Source organism: Psammomys obesus, unplaced genomic scaffold (assembly GCF_907164565.1).
Source record: "Psammomys obesus unplaced genomic scaffold, mPsaObe1.curated_primary_1811, whole genome shotgun sequence".
In the NCBI taxonomy this organism is placed as follows: domain Eukaryota; kingdom Metazoa; phylum Chordata; class Mammalia; order Rodentia; family Muridae; genus Psammomys; species Psammomys obesus.
In genome coordinates, this window is record NW_026592548.1 from 6,823,664 (window position 1) to 6,837,772 (window position 14,109).

Sequence of the window (14,109 nt, forward strand, 5' to 3'; positions counted from 1 at the left end):
GGTTATCTGACATCTGAAGATAGAGGGGGAGGAGAACGGGTGCAAGGAAGAAAGATGAGCTCTGGAGGATATGGAGGGGCTGCCTTGCTTTGTCAGGATCAGTTAAGCCCATTTTTGACAGAAACAAGACAAGAAGAGAAAGTCAGGATAAGAAGTACTAGATGGAGCCCTCAAAACCAAACACCCATGCCTAAGTCAGAGTGTGGTTCTCAAGGGAGCCTTCAGGGCCTCTGAAAACTGTGAGGGGTCACAGCATCACGTGTGAGGGCCCCCAGGAAACCCTACTACACAGGCAAGAAAGACAAGACAGTTTGCCAGATCCATTTGTGCTGGTACTTCTGACCACTGTCCAGACAAAGCCCTGACCAGTAGGTGCTGACTGCAAGGATGTGTTTGCTGTGTGTGTTGGTATGCTCTGGGGAATAAGTGTGCTCTTGGTGTGAGCATGCTGTGTGTGTGTGTGTGTGTGTGTGTGTGTGTGTCTGGAGGATGGATGTGCATGGAGGATGAATCTGCATGCTCTAAGTCTGAGTGTGCCCAGGATGTGAGGAGCATGCCCAGGGTGTGAGCATGCCCTGGATGGGAATGTTTCCTGGGGTGTGAGTCGCAGGTGCAGGCAGCACTCTTTGGATTAGTGATGAAAGTAGCAGTTGGCCACGTATTAGACAACTGAGTTGCTAGGCTGGAGCTTGAGCTAAGAAAACTTGAGCTAATAAATGGAAACTAGGAAAAGCTAAGTAACTTGTCCCAGGTTGCAAAAGGGGTAGAGGGGACACTGACCCCAGGTCTGCGTGGCTGTCAGAAGTATCTGTGACCTTTATTGGCAACAAAGAGATAGACTTTATTTACCATCTTCTACCCAGGTCCACTTGGTAGGGACCACTCTTCACATGTTTTTATTTGTGTCTTCCTCAAGGTTCCCTTGTGATTTTGGAACTAGCGGTGAAGAGAGACTGAGGAGATTTAAGGAGGTCATAATTCTGTGTCTAAAAGTGAAGAGCCTCTGGCCTGGGGGAAGCTGAGTCAAAGTTCAGCCACATGTGCTAGCAATTTGAGGGTGGGAGGAAGGAGGTGGGAGCTTGTGGGAGAGAGGAAGGGGGTGAGAGGGTGGGGGATGTGTCTGAGGGAGAGAACAGGAGAGAGGTGGTATGGAATTACAGTAACTCAGGGCCCCTGCAAGCTCAGAAGAGACCCCAGCATTTGTTTTTAAGTTTATTATATTCTTAAAAAATAAAAGGCCCACAAACTGTAACAACCATGGGTTCTTTCACTCCACTGTGTCCAGTGGAGTATGGAAAACCAAAGGAGAGCGTTACTGTGATGGCTGTGGCTGTGGGAGCAGGGCCAGCTGACCCACTGTGACAGAATGCTCATCTGCTGTCAGGGCATGGGCTTTTTTTTTTGTGGAAGGGGCTTAGCTCTGAGGATAGCTAAAGCCCACTATTGACTTTCAAAGTTACTTTCAAAGTTAATCTCCCCAGAAGGGAAATCTCTAGCTGTTGTTGAGCATTCAAGAGGCTTGTACCTGAGGGTGGACACTAATTCTTTTGTCTTTCTTGGCTTTAGGTAAAGTGTAGAGAGGCCCTTCTCTAACTGGAAAGGGTAGATTTACCAATGCTACCAGAATCCCAAGATGCCCATCATTCAGATTGTGAATAGCCCAGGCCTGTTAGTGTCCAGCCATTCTGATGGAGACCTGAGTGTTACTGCCAATTAGAGAGCCTTGGTAAGCTGGGGAGGAAGGAAGGCTGAGTCTCTCATCCTTGGTTCTGCACTCTCATTAAAGGCTCTCTAAAGGGTCAGTAGGAAGGGGCAGGGAGGGGAGGATGAGAGTCGCTATTGCTGCTTGTCCTCGATTAAACAGGAGAGCCAGCTAAGACCCAAACCTCGCCCTGGATTTGAGAGACTTTAATAAACAGCAGCTTCCACGTAGGCGACTTTCCAGAAGACCTCCTTTGCCCCTTGTGCAGGACCATTTCATTTCCTGCACGATGGAAGGTAGGCTGATAACATCTGGTCCTTGACAGAGATGGAGGGAGTTAGTCCCCCCTCACCCCCTGAGGAAATCTGTTGGAGAGGGGCCAGGAGAAGCAGCATTCTATCCCTGGAGTCTTTTAGTGTGGTGTAAAGCCACACCGGAACCCAGTAAATACAGCTCTGCACTCACCAGCTGTTTTGTGAAATACTTTTCCTGGGCAGATGCAACACACACGTCTACTTTCCATAGACAGGGATCCCTGGGCAGACCAAAATATGGATGCACCGTTGGTGAACCAGTGAGTTTTGTTGGGGTTACTTGCAGGAGCAGAAACGACACACAGACGGCTGCATCACCAAAGCCCACCCCAGCACAGTTGACTGTGCTGACGCTCACAAATCTGGGGGCCTGGTGTGCACTGCACAGTCTTCAGGGAACTTAGCAGTTTGGGGAGATCAACCTTTCTGAGTGGCTCAGCTGATCTAAACCTCCTCCAGTCAGGATGGTCCCTGTGGCTTCTTTGTAGCTGGGCTTGTCATTTCTGTTTACTCTTGGGAAGGGAGTGGGGGTTGTCTTGTGATTCTGGTCAGTTTCAGGGACTTCCTAAACCTTTTTTGAGTTGTTTACTTTTTGTTTTAATACTTTCTATCTTAAGGAGCTTCCCTCCAGGATGTCATGTTTCAATCTTGGAAGAAACTGCTATACAACACCCACTCACCTACTCAGATTTTGGTATTTGCTAAGAATGGAAAACTGAAAACTGTTGAGTGTCAAATCTTTTCTGGGAAAGACTTTATTTCTAATTTCACAGGCTGTTTAATTTGTTAGTGCTGTTTGAATCTGGTTTGCAGGGGAAATGGAAGTGAAGTGGGAGCCGGGAATGGGGACCTGGCACTAAAGTCTGGTCCTGTAGTCACTGTAGATTTAAGAACTGGAATTTGCAAATGACTGGAAGCTGTTCCTCTTATTGGGAAGGAGGGAGCGGCGGCGACAGGATGGGTTTGAATTTGTGCCGAACAGGGCAGTGAGTACTGTTGTAAGCATGGGGGCAACAGTAGACTGGTGTCTAAACAAAGTGAGCCTCAGGCAGTTGGTGTCTCTGTAGGGTTTGGGTGACAGCTACAGCTGTCCTACCTCCGAGTCCGCTCTGGTTGCCAGTTCCCAGGAAGAACAGCACTAAGCAGCTATGCCAGAGATGCCTGTGAGAAGAGACACAGCCCGCAACTACCTTTACTTCCTTTTCCCTTCCTCTTCTCACCTTTGCCTTCTTTCTCTTTCCCTTCTCTTACTTTCTTTCTGTCTCCCTCCCCCTCTTTGTCATACCTTACCACCAAAGTACAACTTGCTGAATCAGGTTACTTACAGGAGTATGGAGGAGCAGTTACTTACAAGAATATGGGTGAGGGGTTACTTACAAGAATATGTGTAGCTTCAAGGTAGTGATCCTCCTGCCTGAGTCTGAGTGCCGAGATACAAGCCATGCCTAGTACAACCTACACATCTCCTAAGACCCACATAAAAAATGAAAGCTATATGTAGAACTTATGTAGTGTATTTTATTTAACCCAAACTATAAAAATGTCTTCATTTCAGTATATGACCAGTATATAATTAATAGTGAAATATTTATGTCCATTTTGCATATTCCAAATTCAATATGTATTTTTCAAGTGCTGTCGCAGTTAGGTTTTTATTGCTGTGAAGAAGACATCATGACCAAGGCAACTCCTAGACATAAAACATTTAATTGGTCCTGGCTTACAGTTTCAGAGGTTCAGTCCACTATGTCATGGCGGGAAGTGCAGCACCGCCCAGGCGGACTTGGTACTGGAGGAGCCAGGAGTTCTCCATCTTGATCTGAAGGCAGCCAGGAGATGCCTGTCTTCTGCCCACAGCCAGGAGGAGGTTCTGATTCCATATTGGGTGGAGCTTGAGCACTGGGAGACCTCAAAGCCCGCCCCTACGGTGACACACTTCCTCCAAAAAGGCCACACCTGTAATAGGTCCACTTCCTATGGTCCAGGCATTCAAACATATGAGTCTGTGGGGGCAAACCTTTTCGAACCACTCCAGGTGCTAAATTTTTCTTACATGTTTTTGACCTACACTTCATGGTTTAAAGAGCTACGTTCATTTATTTTCCAATAACTAAATGGAATGCCTCATTTTTTTGATTGTGAATTGATTAAAATGAAATTGAATAAACAGTACAGTTTCTTAATTGCACCTGCCAGGATTCAATGCCCAAAAGCCACACATGGTTACTGAGTACTCCTTTGTTCAACACAGTCCCCATCAGGAGGGGCTGCAGAGCTCAGAGAATGTGTGTGGTGCAAGGGACTATGGAAAGATGCCTCTCAGATCAGCACCAGATTCTGTTCAGATTCTGTTCAGTACTGTTCAGATTCTTAGAGAGGAAAGGAAGGCAGGATAGAAGCCATTCTTGAGTGCCTGAGCCAGGGACACATGGGGACCTTTGAGTGCCCTTGAAATCTCATCAGACTTTCTCCACCAACTGATCCAAATCCCTCCCAAATGTTGTGCAGCTGTGGATTCTCCCGGAGGGCTGCTGCTCTGTGGGATGTGCGAGCTAGCTGTTTGGTCTCAGTGTGGTGGTGTGGACTCCCAAGGGCTTTGAGGTCAGAGGCAGAATTTATCCATGTTGATTTGGTTCATTGCTGCAGGTGCACATATGGGAACCATTTGGACTCGAAGGGTAAGCCGTGTGTCCTTGGGAATTTCCTTTGTGTGTTTCTGCGCGCAGTCATTCACTCTGTCTCGGAGACCATGGTGCACAGTGCACTTTGTTAGTGTGCCTGTGGCTGTATCATGTCCACTTTGGTAGCGTCATCCTGCCTGGCATTGGCTTCTTCTCTCAGGTCACACAACATTCACAGTTTTTCATGAGTGACCACGTTAAAAGGACAGTGTGTGCCATCTGCCGAATCTCATTCAGGGCTGGTGCCAGGCAGCCTTTCTTTTCAGATATTTATCTTACAGCACACTGTCAGAGTTCATGGCGTTTGTCTTCATCGGACAGGTGGGAAGACAGTTTCATGTAGCTTAATGCTAATGTGACCCTGCCAGGTCAGGGCTAGTAGGTCTTGGAGTCCCGTAGGAATGACTGTTGCATTAGTAAGTGGCTTTAAAAATTCAAAAGAGCAGTAAGATTTCATGATAAAAATTTCGTGATATTTCCATTTAGTGTCCTGAACCAAGCCAAGGGCATTGTGCTTCTTCCTCTTTAGATCAGCCCTTGCTCAATAGACGTTGACGGACATTCCCTGCACGAGAACCAAGCACTGCAGAGGGAGGGGGGCTTGGTCTTGAACTCCCAGCCAAGTTAGAGCTCCTGACATCTGCAGACCAGTGTTTTCAACCGTCAGGACCCCTGAAACGCTCAGGACACCAAAAGAGGCTAGGACCACCCAGAATTTCTCATTCTCTCTGTCTGTGAGCTACAAGCTTGAGAACTTTATCTCTGGTGAGCCCTGGGGTACTTCCAGTGTCCATGTCTGCTGAGCTCTGGGGGAGCTGTTGCTGCTCATTCCTGGCGAGCCCCTGGGAGACTGCTGTTGCCCGTTTCTGGGCTGCACTTCGGAAAGTCTTGCCACCCCACATCCAGATCAAGAAGTGGTCGCAGGTGTGTAAGGGCTGCAGAACAGGCGTTTGAATCCACACATCCTCCAAAGGAAATGGATGAGCTATTGACGTGTGAGTAGTGATTGAGGTCCAGCCAGTTCTCAGTGTTTAGATATTGCCTTGTGTGATTTCTCCCTGTCAAGCTCTCTGATGCTTTGGAGCTCAGGCCACGTGAATGTGGAAAAGCCTGTGTGCCCATGCCTAGCACGGGGGGCTGGGACAGAAATCCCCTCCCTGGTGCCATTCCTCATCTTTTCAGGAAAACCACTCTGAGGTGACTCTAAACCATGAGATCTTGTTTCAGCGAGTGCACATCCACTCTTTTCTGGTCCTGCCCCACTTCTCTCTTGAGGAACAGCTTTGTAGTGAGGTGTGCTTCCTCTGCGGATTGATAGAAGTTAGTGCTGTCCTGTGAAGTTTGCTGTAGTAATTATGACCCAGTCAGTCTCAGAGTTAAATACTCATCACCTAGAAATTAGGAATAGGGAGAAGGAAGAATGGTGAAAGGCGATAGCTTTGCACCTTCCAGGACAGTGCTTCATAGCCTCATTTGAGGTTTTAATAAATCGCAGAAAGCCTTGGGAGCCACCGGGTTGGCCTCTGAGGCTTCTTTTGGTGTCCTGCAAGAAATGACTCTCTAGACGTTTCTGTTCACTTTCTCCTGACTTTTGGGCCCTCTGTTTTGTGGCTCGTTTTTCTGATGAGCCTCATTGCATGTCTGGCGTCCATGTTTCTTCTCTATCCAGCTCTTGTAGAGATCTTAGTTAATGGTTGAAAGGAACATTGTCCCAGCTCAGGGGCAGGGAAGGTTGTGGGACTCTGTTATCTGGTAGATAAGACAGTCTTCCAAAGTCCAAGGGTGTCTGCTGCTTCCTTTGGGTTATCTGGGATGGGCGAGTCATCCCTGAGCCCCATACAATTGGTCTTGTGTGCATGACACCGCCTGATGTCACGTCCACACCTACTCCAGGTAGGAAGCTGACCTGGCTTTTTCCTTGCCGACCTTCTCGGCCCTGTCATCCTCTGAGGTAGAGGATCCATATTTCTTTTCCTTGTAGTTCTTTCAGCTGTGGTGAAGAACACCTCTCACCATTCCTGTTGTTCTTTGGCCAGTTTGGCCTGTTTAATCCTGCCCGGCTACTTAACCTCAGCATCTGGGTTTGCCAGCCTTATCTGACCCAACATTTCTACACGTGGTGTCTGGCATGTTGGCAACTTGAGGTTTGCCTTTTTCTCTTCCATTTTTTACCAAGGGCATTAAAACTGTTATTAAAAAAAAAAAAACCAACCTCCATTTGTATGCTAACCTAAAAAGTTAATTTAAAAAAGAAATGGCATCCAAAGGTTACCACTTTAGGTTTCTCTACTAAGAACTGACAGTTGAGATTTAGTCTGTGTTTTCTCTCATGCTTTAATACACATGCACACGCGTGCATGCACGCGAGCGCGCGCGCACACACACACAGTATTAAAAAAGTCTATGGGTGATGTTTTCCACATAGTTTTAGCAGGTGGAGGTGTGTGAAAACAGTGATTACTTTTCGTGAAGTCAGATTCCATGTACTGTAGGGGGGAGGAGGCATGGAGGGGTAGGAGATGAAGGAGCAGTGGAAGGCTGTGTTCTGAAGGAGCTTGGGGTCTGTTTGAAAGTCAGCCCACTTGGCGTGCTCAGTGAGTGCTCACATGGTGTCGGGCTTCTCCAGGAACCCTTAAATTAGTCACTGGGTTGGGGGTAAGCTCTGTCAAGGTAGCTTTAATAGTCAGGTTGGAGGTAGGATTTGAATCCAAAGCAGAACATAATTTTGCAAAGTGGGGATGACAACACATTTGTCATCTCAGCTCTTGGGAGGCCATAGGTTTGGCACTGCTTGGGTTGCCTGAAGGAGTCTAGGACAGTCTGCTATCTAACAAGACTTTGGTTAAACAAACAAAAAAACAAACAAAAAACCAAAAACAAGGAAAAAGGATAGTTTTAAGGTTACAGAGAGAAACTTGTAACTTCCTACGACAAAAATGGGAACAATAACAAGATGACATCAGCAAACACTTTGACTATGCGGTGTAGGGTAGTTGCCACATTTAAGATACCCATATCATAGCCTCTGATGTTCAGTTACCAGAAGAAAAAGAACCCTCTTTCTCATAATTACTTTATCTGAGGCAACCAAGGCGTAGAGAGCACTTGCCTTCGTTGCCCAAGCAAACCTCCAGGGTGTAGTGTTCTCTAAGAGTCATTACTCCGCAGCAGCGTGTAAGTGCGTGTTGGTCTCAGCTTTGGGGTCGCTGTTCAGTAACGGCAACATGGTGGCGTTGTTATTGGTACTCAGCTTTTCTCTACGGAGAGGGAAGGTGAGGCACAGCAAGCGCATACACAGGCACACACACCCTCCCACTCTGGCTCTGAAGGTTCTAGTGTTAGCATCAACCCAAGCTGCTGGGCGTGTCAGAGAGCTTGATTTTATTGGGTGGGGAGAGGGGGAGAAAAGAGTTTACTTGGGTCACACTTCATAGCAGTATCAGTAAAGGAAGTCAGGACAGGAACTCAAACAGGGTAGGAACCTGCAGACGCAGTAGTTCTGCTTACTACCTTGCTCCTGATTGCTTGCTCAGCCTGTTTTCTTTTCTTTCTTTCTTTTTTAACTTTTCTTGGTTCCCTGTGAATTTCACGTCATTCACCTCAGTCCCACACATCTTGCCCTTCCCTCTTGCCCACCCTCAACCCTTGCAACCTCCTGTCCAACAGAGGAAAAATCTAGTGTGGAAGCTGTAGTGTGTCACAGTGTGACCCACAGTAGACCCGTTTGTCCACGCTGCTCGCAGTGATCACTGCAGTGACTCATTGGTTTGGTATGAGGCCTCTAGTTTCTGCTGTTCTGTCAGTGCTGGAACCTCACTGGGACTCCTGTCTGACATCTTGTTGCCCTATTTCGTGGAGATGCTGCAGGTCTGGATTTTAGGACCAGCCTCTTCTGCACCCCAGCAGTTCATCCATGGGCAGAGGTTGAAGTGGGCTGGCTCACAGCTCTGGACCTGAGGGGGATCTGGCTGGCTGACCAGCTCTCCTGCACTCATGCCCTTGGGCCGGCTTACCAACAACCCCTGCAATCAGGACGGCTTTACCTTGCTGCTCAGGCGAGGTACAGTGTTGAAGGTGGTGAGGGTCCTGGCCAGTTCTCCCACCGTCATGACTCTGGGGCTAGCTCCCCTGCCTGCCATAGATGGGGAGGGGCAAAGGAGAGGAGGGGGATGGCATCTTTCCCTTATTTGAGCCCAGCAGACAAGAAACAGGACCAGCTATCCCACTCTGATGACCTCTGGGCCAGCTGTCCTGCCTGCAGCAGGTAGCAAGAGGTGAGGGGGTACCTCTCTCTCATCCTTGTCATCATGCCGCAGACAAGTTGTGGGGCCGGTTATCCCACACTCAACACCCTTGAGGCTGGCTTGCCCATGACCCTGCTACCACCAGGGTCAGTTCTTCTGTGCTGCCCAGGTGAGACACAGGGCCCACCCTCCTGAGCGCTGCAGCAGCCGAGGGGCAGGCCACTGCAGCCCCCACAGTGTGAGGCGCCCACTCTCCAGAGTGCTGCAGCTGGCTAGGAGTGGAGTCAGCTGTACTGCTCTCACCCCCAGGATGCCCAGTTCTGCATAGCCCTCAGACATCAGCCTAGACCAGGGATGTCCGCCTGGCCTTTGGTGATAGCAGACCCGGATGTGGCCCCTAGTGCAGCACAGGCCAAGATCCTACCATGGCCCGGGGTGGCATCACTGGCTGCTCACATCAGGCTGCTCCTCACTACCTTCGAGTCTCCAGTTCTGCCTCTCATCCTTCTGTTTCTCTTTTTCTTACATTTCTCCACCACCTTTGTGCTCCTCTTAGTGGTGCAGGGAGCCTCTGAGTATCTGGGGTCACCCCGGGAGTGGTCCCAGGTGGACTGGTGGTCATCTCAGGCTCCTTTTTTTTCAGAGAATGTTAGGCTACTAATCATTCAGGAGCTCAGAATGCTGAGCATAGACACAGCCACTCTCCTCTCTGCCACCAGCTAACGCACGTGACCCGGCAGCCACACCCGCGCTGCCTCTAGGGGCAGGCATGGCTTGGTTCTTAACTTCAGACAAACTGATTTTACATCCTGGAAGGATTTAAAAAATGATTCCATGTGGAGTTCCTGTCCTGTTACTTGAGTTTTTGATCTTAGCCATTCTGATAGGCATGAGGTGAAATCTCAGGGTCATTTTGATTTGCATTTCCCTGATGACTAAGGATTTTGAGCACTTCTTTAAGTGTTTCTCTCCCATTTGATATTCTTCTGTTGAGAATTCTCCATATAGGTCTGTCTCCATTTTTTAAATTGGATTTCTTGGTATGTTGGTGTTTAACTTCTTGAGTTCTTTATGTATTCTGGATATTATTCCTCTGTTAGATACAGAGTTGGTGAAAAATCTTTCCCAGTCTGTAGGCTGCAACAGAACCAAAAAATCTGAGCAGAGGGGTCTTTCCTGAGACTGATACTCCAACCAAGGACTATGCATGGAGATAACCTAAGACCCCTGCACAGATGTAGCCCATGGCAGCTCAGTATCCAAGTGGGTTCCATTGTAATAGGAACAGGGACTGTCTCTGACGTGAACTAATTGGCCTTCTCTTTAATTACCTCCCCCTGAGGGGGAAGCAGCATTACCAGTACACAGAAGACAATGCAGCCAGTCCTGATGAGACCTAATTGACTAGGATCAGAAGGAAGGAAAAGAAGACCTCCCCTATCAGTGGACTTGGGGAGGGGCATGCATGCAGAGGGTGGAGGAAGGGAAGGATTGGGATGGGAGGAGGGAGGGAACCACAGGGGAGATACAAAGGGAATAAAGTGTAATTAATAAGGAAAAAAAAGTAAAAATAAATAAATAAAATAAAAAAAGAAAAAAAAACCCTCAAGTAACAATACATTCTGGAGAGGATGTGGAGAAAGGGGAACCCTCCTCCATTGCTGGTAGGAATGTAAACTTACACAAGCACTTTGAAAATAAATCTGGCTCTTTCTCAGATCAGTGGTTTTAAATGATGTTAATAATAGGATGACTATATTCTTGACAGGGGTTGGGGTGACGGGGGGGAATGTTTCCGGTCAGCTTGCACTTGTGAAGACTTAGGTCAGGCTGCTCTTGGTGTACTTAATTTTCTCACAGAGATGGTATTTGAGCTTGAGCCTGGCCTTTCTGACGAGGTAGGTGTGTAAATGTTTTTCCCTGTTCTCCCCCGTGAGTGCCATAGAACAGCTGGCGGGACATTTCGAGAAGACTGAGTCATGGTAGTCTCTGTCTAAACTTTTGGTGGCTTTCCATTCCACTCTGAACAAAATCAGAATTCCTTTCCTCATCACATAGGGTTTGTGAGTGTGTCCTTCACTCGTGAATCACACCGGCTCCTGAACTTCTTCCTCTCTCTGAAGACTGTCTCCTCTGCCTCCCTCCTATCTCTGAAGACTTTGTCCCCTGCCTCCCTCCTCTGGTGGTCAGTTCCTCGCTGTGTCAAGTCTCCCTCAGGTGCTGTTCCCTGTCTGTCCTGTCTTGCCCCTGGTGAAGCCCTTTCTTTCTACCTTTTAAGACCAGCACGGAGGCTTCCATCTTTGCTGATCATGCTGATGAAATATATATCTTCCTGACACTCCCCATCACGCCTCTACGTCTAGGAATGCCCACAGCATTTTCCTAACTGTGGACTCGTGAATATGTATTTCTGTACTTCTCAGGCTACAGGTGGAAAGGCCCGAGTTGATAGCGGAGTACCTCATTGTTGTACCTAGCACCTGGTGACATGGAGCCTGCAGACACAGGAATGATGGAAAGAATGAACTTCAGGCAGGAAGAAGAGTGTGTGTGAAGGACATTTAGGGGACAGTGGTGAATGTGGTTGTCTTGCACTGAGCTGGAAGAGATGAAATACTTGGTGCCAAATCTTGTGCTCCTGTTCTGTGACTGTAGACTTTCGACACAAGAGTCACCCATGGTGAAAGGGATTATTAAATCAAAGCAGTGTTGAGCCAGAGAGAACCCTGTCTGATCGCACTCTTTGCTCTAGCACTCAGCCTGGGGGATGAGCCGGGTTCTTCACATCTGGAAATGACTTGTCCCGGCTGTGGTTTTACCACAGCAAGAGAACAAGCAGGTCTCAAAGAGCACCATTTAAATTAAATTTCACAATAATGAAACTAACATATGCCGAATACAGGTGTGTGTGGAGCGTGGAGTTGTGTGTTACAGTCAGTAAGCTCAGCCTGAGTACTTCACACAAGCCTGGCCCTAGTTCTGCATCGCTCTGTTGAATTTCCCATCACTGCAAGGAATCTTAATGTTGCACGCTATTTCCAAGTCTGTTGGATAGGCCTTTGTGGACTCGGCTGTTTGGTAGCTCCAGCTCTCCTCTTTAGTTGGCAGGAGAGGGTGCCCGGCAGCTGTCTCTGAGCCCTGCCCTATTATTGTCCTTGAAGTAGCTAGGATTTATTCTCTACCTTCTCTATGGCAGGTGTATTAGGGTTCTCCAGATAGGAGAACTCTAGGTGAACTGTAGTCTTTTCATCATAAGTTTACTCCAGATAAGTAAAATCAATAGGTTGAATATATATTGCAAAGGGGATTTGTTAGGTTGGCTTACATGACGTTGGCTGGGGATGCTGAGAATGTAGTAGCTGTTCAGTCCACCAGGCCAGACGTCTCAGCATTGCTGAAGCCCAGGAGGAGTCCTGGAGAGCGGCTGGTCTTCTGTCAAAACTGCATGGCTCAAGAAATGGGGTTCTGATGTCAGGGAAAGATGGTGGCAACATGGCACACACCAACAAAGAGGCAGGAGGACGGGAAGACGGGCAGGCAGGCAGGTGCTCAGCATGGCTCTGCGTTTTCCTGGGACCTGTTCACCTTGGGGCTGGTTCCAGAAGGTTATGATCACTCTTGGGGGGGGCATCCTCCTTCAGCTAATTCTGCCAGGCAATACCCTCACAGACTGCCCAGAGGCGTGTTGATTCTGGATCCAGTTAAGTTGCCATCCAGGCTCACCACCACTGTGGGTGAGCTAAGATGGTGGTGAGCTGTCACACGTTCCTACTCTCCAGTCAGAAGCCGTGCCCAGGAGGCTCGGTCATTCTCTCCAGTGAGTGGAGATCAGTGGCGAAATCAGCCTCGGGTCTCTCTGACTCAAAACAACATGCTTTTAACCATTTGCTCTTCATGCTGCTGTGAGGAATCCACCAGAGAAAACCCCTAGGAGTGGGTTCAAGCCAATGTCTTTATTAGTTGGCTGGTGGCTACACTGGGTGTTCAGTCCTCAGGTGTAGACGAAGAAGCCTTTCTCAGGCCTCAGAAAGCACAAAAAAAGTAAAACAAAACAAACAAAAAACCAACACATCCTGGGTTGACCACGCTTTAGTCAGCAAGAACAGTTAGCCCGAAGTGGAACCAAAAAGCAAGGTTAGTATGTTTAGGGACTTCCCAGAACTATGGACTTTGGTAGATTATGTCGCCTTGGCAGGTGTCGCTGCCCACATGCTGGGACCCAGGGCCTGAACGGTCCTTCCATGATGGCGGCTGTGCTGAAGTCTGGTTGTTTGAGCTCTGAGTTGACATAAAGAGCTTGCAGTCCGTGCTTCTTAGCGGTGTGGTTTGTTTAGAATGCCTGGCTGAGCTCCGCCCATGGGTCGGCTCACTGCTGAGGACAAGTTCTTGGTGGACAGGCTTGATCATTCTGAGGCAGACTCATTGGGATGGCTGTGCTGGGTCTGTGAGTTGTTCTGCCCACCAGGACTGCCGCTTCTTCCTCCACACTCTGTACCACTACAGCACAGGGCAGAGAGAACCACGAAAATGTCTAATTCCCGCTTGTAACTACATAGTCAATGGCTCTCTCCCTTGTGGGTGAACTGCACTCTTTGCATCATAAGTTTACTGCCCTAGACAACCCCTGTTTTTCTCTCCATGCTCTTCAAGGCACCCAGTTTCAAACTCGCTCTGAGTCAGCTACTCTGGGATCTTTCAAGTTTACGGGCTTAAAAGATGTCCTTTGTGTAAAATAATAGGTAAGTCTAAATGGCTGTTTAGTCTGGACTGTAGGGCTGATGGGGGAGGTTGGGTAGTTTAAATAGTTTGAACTTGACCTCATAAGTAATAGAATACCTTTGAGACATCTTAAGCACAAGACTGAATGTATGTGAGCAATTATGCTAGCAGATAGGATATCTGCAATCTTACTGTCATTTTACAGCTTTTGGACTCTTCATCGCTCTGCTCCTTTGTCTCAGAAGTCAACTGTGGCAGCTTTAGTGGATTTCCAGGCAGTTTTTCAGCAGAAACGTGTCAATGAGAACACGATACTGGCACCCCTTACCTTGGGTGTGATGCAGCCTGATCGTATGCATATGCATATGCATATACATATGGTTGCTATGTGGGCATCTATCTATCTATCTATCTATCTATCTATCTATCTATCTATCTATCTATCTATC

General features: G+C 48.0%; 1 protein-coding gene and 1 pseudogene across 1 annotated transcript in view; one reads left to right on the forward strand and one right to left on the reverse strand.

The window, feature by feature from the left end:
- The window catches only part of St6galnac3 (ST6 N-acetylgalactosaminide alpha-2,6-sialyltransferase 3), a 472,151-nt gene that overhangs the window by 5,668 nt on the left and 452,374 nt on the right, over nt 1-14,109 (forward strand). The window lies entirely within an intron of this gene.
- LOC129682207 (small nucleolar RNA SNORA17) lies at nt 9,587-9,709 on the reverse strand (annotated as a pseudogene).